Below are 7,940 nucleotides of genomic sequence, written 5' to 3'. Positions count from 1 at the left end.
GGGGCTCGATCCCAGGACCCGGAGATCATGACCTGAGTCGAAGGCAGATGCTTAACAGACTGAGCCACCCAGGAGCCCTTTTCCTGTCTTAATAGAGTAGGGTCAACCCCCAGTGCTGGCTCTTCTGAGGATAGCCCCCATATTCTCCCTACAGAAACACCCACTTCCCTGTTGCATGTGGCCTTGGAAGGACGGATAAAGGGCCTTCCTGTGATCATGTGACCTGAACTGGACAATGGGAATCTCTCTCCTGGGAATTTGAATTTTGGCTACCCTTTTTTGATAATAAATCTGTTTTTCCTTAAGGAGTTCAGAGTCAGTTTCTAGGGCCCACAACCCAAGAACCTGGATCAGTTGGGGTTTTTTCAGTTACAAGTGTTAGAAATACCAAGCCAAAAATGCTTAAGCAAAAAAAGGGGATTTAGTGCCTTAGATGAGGGATCTGCAAACTATTGTTCTTGGGCCACATTCTGCCCACCACCTGCCTTTGTAATAGTTTAATTGGGACACAGCTATGCCCATTGATCTGTTATTGCCTATGGCTTTTATGCTGCAATACCAGTGATGAATAGCTGTGACGGAAACAAAGCCCCAAAACTTTGCTGATCCCCAACTTCAAAGCAAATCAGATGCAGCTTGATGCAGGGGCTCAATGACATTTTTGAAACCCAGATCTTCCATCTCAACTTCCGGCTGCTTTCCCCACGTGTGAGTGGGATTCTCAGACTGACTCTCCCCTTGTGGTTACAGCTCACGCAGGGACAACAGCTTTATCCCTTCCACAGGCAAATAAAAGTCTTTGGTCAGACACTCATCAGCCCATATCAGCCTTTCTCTGTGTTCAGAGAGACGTGATTGGTGTAAGTCAATCAGGATTCATCCCCTGGAGCTGAAAGTGGGGTAAACCAGGATTCTGGGGGAGAATGCCCTGATCTGCTACACTTGCTGAATTCCCTGGTGTAAATACTCCCTCCTACTGAGGGTGACTTCAGGCCATCACATGTCACTGAATGCAACCCTGGGAGGAGACACACAGTAGCACATTGTTATGTGTATTTCCACCATAGATAAAATAGACAAATGGTCTCAAGGGCATAGATAATAACAAAATGTAGCAAAATAATCAGGAAGTGATAAGCTTTGAGCATTTATTACTTTTGCTCTCCCTATGCTATTTAACTGCACATTTATATAATTTAATTTTTATTAATGGCCATGTTTGACAACTGGCTTATTCTTAACAGTCAACTCTTCTTCTCCAGCTCTGACACAGCATTGGGTTAAGCTCACCCAAACCATTATGAGAACTTCTTTTACCAGAACAAAAAATAAATAGATAATAGATGGTAAACAAAACAAATGAACAAAATCCCACACAAGTGTTCACTATGGAACACTAACTGATAAACCAGGTAAGATGGGAAATAGCATGTGGTTTTAAGGAAACAAAATATTTATACCAGCAGGTGGACCCAATGGTGGTGCTAAGCAGAAGAGGCTAGAGATTTGCGTGTTTATGCAAGCTGCCCATTATCCCTCCAGGACCTCCATAAAGCATCGGTTTATGCTGACTTCAGGTGTAGGTAAAGTAGGTAAAGTAACACATTATATCTTACTGATGGCTGATTCAGAGAGCTCCATAGAAAGAAATCAGACCACTTAGGAGGGCCAGATTCTAAGGAAATTTCAAAGCACAATACCATGGAAAAATGGATAAGTATTAAATGCCGTTCCCATGGAACCCAATTCATTGATAGCACAAGTGGTCTCTGGAAGCATTATTAATAAATAATAAATGTCTTAAGTATAGTGCTTGACGCTTTCAAAGGACAGTCCTATGCACTGCCTGCTTTTGGCCCCATGCTCACTCCCTTGAGTAGACACCATCTCTACTTTATAAATGAGAAAATAAGAAATGTCAAGTGGTAATTGCTGGAAACTAATTCTAGTCTTTTAATTCCAAGCTCTTTCTATTCTACAAGCTGTAATCTCACAGATAACATACTTTTGCCTCGGGATGTGTCCACACACCCACAGGTCAAAGGTTAAGAACAAAGTCACCACAAGAAAAAATACCCAAATAGTAAATGCTTCTATTTAAGTTATACTTTCACAGGCTAATGAGTCTATTAAGGTATTTTGTATCATCTAGCTATGTTAGTGCACAGAACGGTGTTGGTAAATTCGCCTCCACTAAGTGGTAGATTTCAACACCCTTAGCTATGGAAAATATAGTGGTTCAGAATTCAGATTCCAGGAGCACGGACCTGAATCTCAGCTCTACCAGCTAGCTGGGAATGTTGGGCAAGTTGCTTCATCTCTCTGCAGCTTATTTTCCTCATCTATAAAGTGGATATAATAATGGTGCTAACTCATAAGGTCATTTGAAGATTAAATGAAACAATATATGAAACATGCTTAGGGGCCTCCGGGTGGCTCAGCCGGTTACGCGTCTGCCTTGGGCTCTGATCATGATCCCTGGGTCCTCAGATTGAACCCTGCATGGGGCTCCCTGCTCCCGGGAGAGCCTATTTCTCCCTCTCCCTCTGCTGCTCCCCCTGCTTGTGTGCTCTTTCTCCCTCTCTCTCTGCCTCTGTCAAATAAATAAATAAAATCCTAAAAAAGAAAAATGCTTGAACGGTGCCTGGCACACAGTAAGCCCTTGATAGATGCTGGTGGTTAGTACTTTTATCATAATAAAATAATCCACACAATGATCCCGAAGCTGCACTTTGCTTTTTGGCTCCTACATCGCATGGCTGTTCTTTGTTTACAAAGCTTCCCCGCTGCTCCAAGTCCCTTGCTACGTACAATGGTCCTTGTTTGATGCCTCCCCGGCATCAGCTTTCTTCCTGTTATTGGAGAATTCACTTTTCACCGCTGCTCAATCCTGCAGTTCCTGCGGGGACCGGTCCACACACAACTACAGGTTGGATCCCGTCTGATAAAGACAGCCAACCTTTTCTCTTGCCCACGTGATTGGATGAGGCGAGGGCACGTGACCCGTTGTGGGCCAATGAGAGGTTTGAATCCCCGGTCTTAGAGGAGACATAAGAGATTCCTCGTCTTTCTGTGCTCAGTATAGGGTGAGGGCTCCAACTGCTTTAGCTATTTTGCTCTTAAGAGGAGGGAATGAGAAGGTACCCAGGGGTGGGAATGACCATGCATAGAAGTGAAGGATGACGTCAGCAGTAATGAACACAGAGCGAAGTTATGGAAAAAATCCCAATCCTTGGTGATGTCATTTGAGTAAAGCCTCACCCGAGGCCCAGCACCGACTCTAGACTTTTCCGATATGAGTGTCAACATTTTCCTTTTATCGTTGAAGCCTTCAAGTTGGGTTTTCAGTCACTAAGTTGCAAACAAGAGTTCTTTCTGAAAGACTGGGCCTCCCAATACCATCTACACAGAACCCTCAAAGAAAAGGAAGGATTTATTTTGGCTGGAATATATATTCTTCACAGTGCTGGCTTCCACTTCTAAATTTCCTTTATAACTTTTATATAGCACCTGTTCAAAAGTTAATAACCCATTTTATTTCCCATCAGGAAAGAAAAAAAAAGTGGTGGGTATGAAGTGCCTCCAGTATAAAGAAAGAGAGAAAGAGAGAGAGAAAAAAAAAGAAAGAAAGAAAAGAGAAAAAAAGAAAGTCATTACTATGCGATTTGTACTTTTAGGACCTCCTAGTAAAAAAAAAAATTGGGAAAATTTAAGAAAATCACCTCCGATGAACACCTTCTTTTGTTCTATTTGGGTCTCTGACATTTGCTACCAAATTTCCGTCTTTTCCTTTCATCTCTCTTCCCTCCCATCTATCCTGTGACCCACCCCATCTCAATTCTTTTTCAGTTTTCCTGATAACCAGGACATTCCCCTGGCTACACTCCATGGATGCCCAAACTTCCATTTCACTGTATCGCTTCACCTCGCCCCTGAAATCCTGCCCTAGTGCACACTTCCCATCCCCCTTGTACATAATGATCCGCAGCTGACGGTAGCTCCACGCACCTGTATCTACCCTCTTCAGGTGTGTTGAAAATGAACCCAGATGAATACCAACTGGCTGGGTTTCAGGGATTCATCAAGTCTCAGGATTAAAAAGAAATTAGCTAATCCAATGGTTCTAACTGGTGTGTATCGATCAGCTGTGTGCAGTAATAAGCAAGGACCTACAAATAGAGCCCAGTAATTTACTTAAGTCATTGAATTTAAGTCAGCAAAACAAAGGTTGATAAATAGCACTAGATTAAGATCGGAGATTTCTGTTTGTCAGAAACCATCTGCAACAGCTGACGTTCTCCGATCCAGACTATGGAAAGAGCTGCTGCAGATCAATAAGAAAACTTGGCACTCACACAGGCACTTCCCAGAACAGGATATTCAAATGACTATATGTCAAGTGCACAAACACATTCCTTACTTGGAAGACACCAGCGAAAACTACCAGAAACCAGAATGATAAGCAATTGGAGCTCTTATAACAAGGCTCATGGGAATATAAATAGATATAGCCATTTTGGAAAATTCCTTCATGTCAGCTAAGCAGTTTGATATCTCCTAAAGCTGACGTGTACAACCTGTGATCCGACAATCCCACTCCTGGGTGTATCACGGAACGCATAAAATAACTCTGAACATAGACCCAACTCAGGGGGAGTTGTATTCTAAAGTTTGTATGAAAGGTGAGAAAAAAAATCCCCAAAAGGCAAAATTACTCTTGAAGTTTCCTTAAATTGCCCGTAAAAGACAGTATTCAGACACTCTATGTCTGCCATTTAGTGTGTGCTAACCACTTTACAAAACACGGTTTGTTTAATCCTCATAACTCCATGAGACAAGTTCTAACACCCCAATTTTACAGATGGGCTCAGAGGGGTAAAATAAGTTGCCCGAGGTCACACAGCTAAATGAGGACAGCGCTAGGGTTTAAACCAAATCCCAGTCCGTCTCCACCCTCCGACCCACTCTGCACCACCTTTCTAGGTGCTCGCCTTCACTAGGGTAGGCAGGCCCTATAAAGGAGGGGAAGAGAAAATGAGTTTTGAAGTTTCCCTGCCCCAACTACCCACACACCTATCTCATCCATCAACCCGGATGCTAGCCTGCCTCAGGAAAGTGTTGTTTTGGATTCTCTTCTCCAGTTTCCCATTGAGAGCCTTAACCTAGACCAGGAGTCCATGAACTACAGCCTATGGGCTAAATCCAACCCTTCCTCCCTCCCTCCCTTCCTCCCTTCCTTCCTTCCTTTCAAATTTTTATTTATTTATTTTACAGAGAGAGCACGAGAAGGGAGAGGAGCAGAGGGGGCAGGACAAGCAGACTCCATGCTGAATGCAGAGCCCCATGCAGGGCTCGATCTCATGACCCTGAGATCATGACCTGAGACAAAACCAAGAGTGGAGGCTTAACCGACTGAACCACCCAGGCTCCCCACCTGTTTCTTTAAAGTTTTATTGAAACATAGCCAGATCCATGAGTCTATGTGTAGACTATGGCTGTTTGGGGCCTACAATGGCAAGAGTTGAGTTGTGACAACACAGACCATACGGCCTTCAGTGCCTACAGTATTTATTATCCAGCTCTTTACAGAAAAAGTTCGCTGACCCTGGCCTAGCCTAATCAACTTTCCTTGCAGCCAAATCCCTCTAAGGACCAGAATGAGGTTGTTTTCATCATCTCTTAGTTCCAAACAACAAGCTTGCTGGTCACCCAGGGGTCCCAAAGAAGAGACATCTGGATGCTCTGAGTTCCGAAGAATTCTGAGGGCCCTTAAAGTTGATTTCTGCTCCAAAATCCCCCACCCCTCTTCCTCTGGTAGCTAATGCTGGAAGGACTTGTCTGGGAGCAAGGTAACTGCAGTCCTCCGTGTGGATCGCATTTGTGTCTAATCACCCCACAGCACGATATTGATTCTGCATACCCTTTACGGCATCACATTAAGTTTGTGGCAAGCCGTATTTGATCCCAACACTAAACTCCGCTCATGCATATTCCATCTTCATAACTAGTTGTTCGTGGAATATGGCCAATTGCTCAGTTTACACAAAATCAAAGGGAACCTGGTCACAAGTGCTGAGCTATTAGCGTGTACCCCAAATTAATTCTTAATGGGTAGCTGATGAAAGGAAACTACTACAAAGCTAACAGCCCAAAAAGAATTTAAGTTTTCCGAAATGAAATATCAAGAGAGAGCCATTAGTGAGTTTACGAATTGCGTAGTGATTTAAAATTTCTAAAGCCGAAGCTATCAGCTTAAATTAATCAATTTCTGTCTTGACTAAAGTAGTCAGTTAAATAGCATTGGGATTTCCTAAATGCATCTGAACTTTGCAAATGTGAATTTTATACCCGGAAAAGAGGCAAATACACTTCCCTATCCTAGCAGTTCAATTCAAGGCATAAGCTTTTAATAATAATAGCTACAGTTTTCTAAACTTTTACATTGGACCAGACTCTGTTTTTACATGCATTATCTCATTTAATCCTCCCCACACCCATATAAATAGGTACTATTATTATCCCCATTTTACAATGGAGAAAGCTCGTGTACGGAGTGATTAAGTAACCTGCAAAATTTCCCAGCACGATCTAGATAGACCTAAGTGTTCATTCTTTTATGTCCCATAGTGCCTTATATACATCTCATAAAAAGTTATGGATGCCCATTTTCTGCTGGGAGAAATCCCATTTATGTTTTGCGAGCGATGGGGCTATTATTTATTCAAAAAGCATAGATTATGCTGCTATGAAACACCAGGCAGTGTTCTGTGTTTTGCAGGCACGATTTCACTTTGGGTTCACAACAGCGCCTCCAGGCCTAGAATTACCGTCATTTTTCAGATGAGTAACCCAGGGGCTTGCCCACCATCACGGAGTTAGTAAATAACAGAGCAGTAGGGACTCAACATGGGTCTGGGCATTCGGACGTCTGCAACGTGCTTTGATGCACCATCTTGATACATCAACTGAGTCAAGTTGGAGATGTTGGGCCATCGTGCATTTGATAGGGTAAGTGTGTGCTGGAGTGGGGGCAGGGCCAATGAGCCCTGCTTTCTACAAAGAGTAAGGAATTTAAAGTTCCCAAGAGGCAAAAAAGGGAGAACAACATTGGGGGCTGGTGTGGGAATAGGGCACCAAGGGAAACCACCCAAGTGCCGCCAGTCGGGGACTTTAGAGGGAAGAAATCCTAAAGGAGGTGTGACTGTTGTCTGCGGTGGTGCGCGCACACATGTGAGTGCATGGGCATGCACTGCGATACCCCTCCCCTCGGCCCCTCCTCACACCTGGCCAGGATACTGTCAGGAAAGTCCACCTTGCTCACCAATGTGTACCTTCTAGGGTAACTCAGTGAGGCACCAAGATCTGATTTTTGCGAGGCCAAGACAGAGACCGCTCCTGTGGACACAAGCACCCAAGTCCAAGGGACCCACTGACTCCATCCATAAGTCGTTGACGGGGACCTTGTTTTGGTTCCTTCTGGCCTACCACATGATTCCACTGAATTAAGTACCCTGCAGCGCCAGGTACTAAACAGGAGGTGGGGGGAGGAACTCATCCCAGGGTATTTGAGATCCAACTTCTGTATCACTTACTATGAAACAGCCACTTGACCTATATTAACTCATTTGCCCTCATGAAGTGCCCCAGCCCTACGAAGGGGGCACTATTATGATTGCCATTTTCCAGAAGAGAAATTGAGGCACAGAGAAGTTAAGTGACTGGGTCAAAACCACTCAGCTGCTGTAGGCAGCACAGCTGGGACTTGAACTCAGGCAGACCAACTTCAGAGCTCAGGGTCTGGACCCCTACACTAAACTGCCCAGTGCATGCAGCCTGGAGTATGGTGCACTGAGGAGAATGGCCGCCATTGTGGGGCACTAACCTCCGACGTCTGGTTGCTGAGTTGACATGTCCGTACTCTCTCTACTATTCTTCCTCAA

This window comes from Ursus arctos, unplaced genomic scaffold (genome assembly GCF_023065955.2).
Source record: "Ursus arctos isolate Adak ecotype North America unplaced genomic scaffold, UrsArc2.0 scaffold_23, whole genome shotgun sequence".
NCBI lineage: Eukaryota > Metazoa > Chordata > Mammalia > Carnivora > Ursidae > Ursus > Ursus arctos.
The sequence above is the reverse complement of the archived record's forward strand: the minus strand, read 5'-3'. Positions refer to the sequence as shown.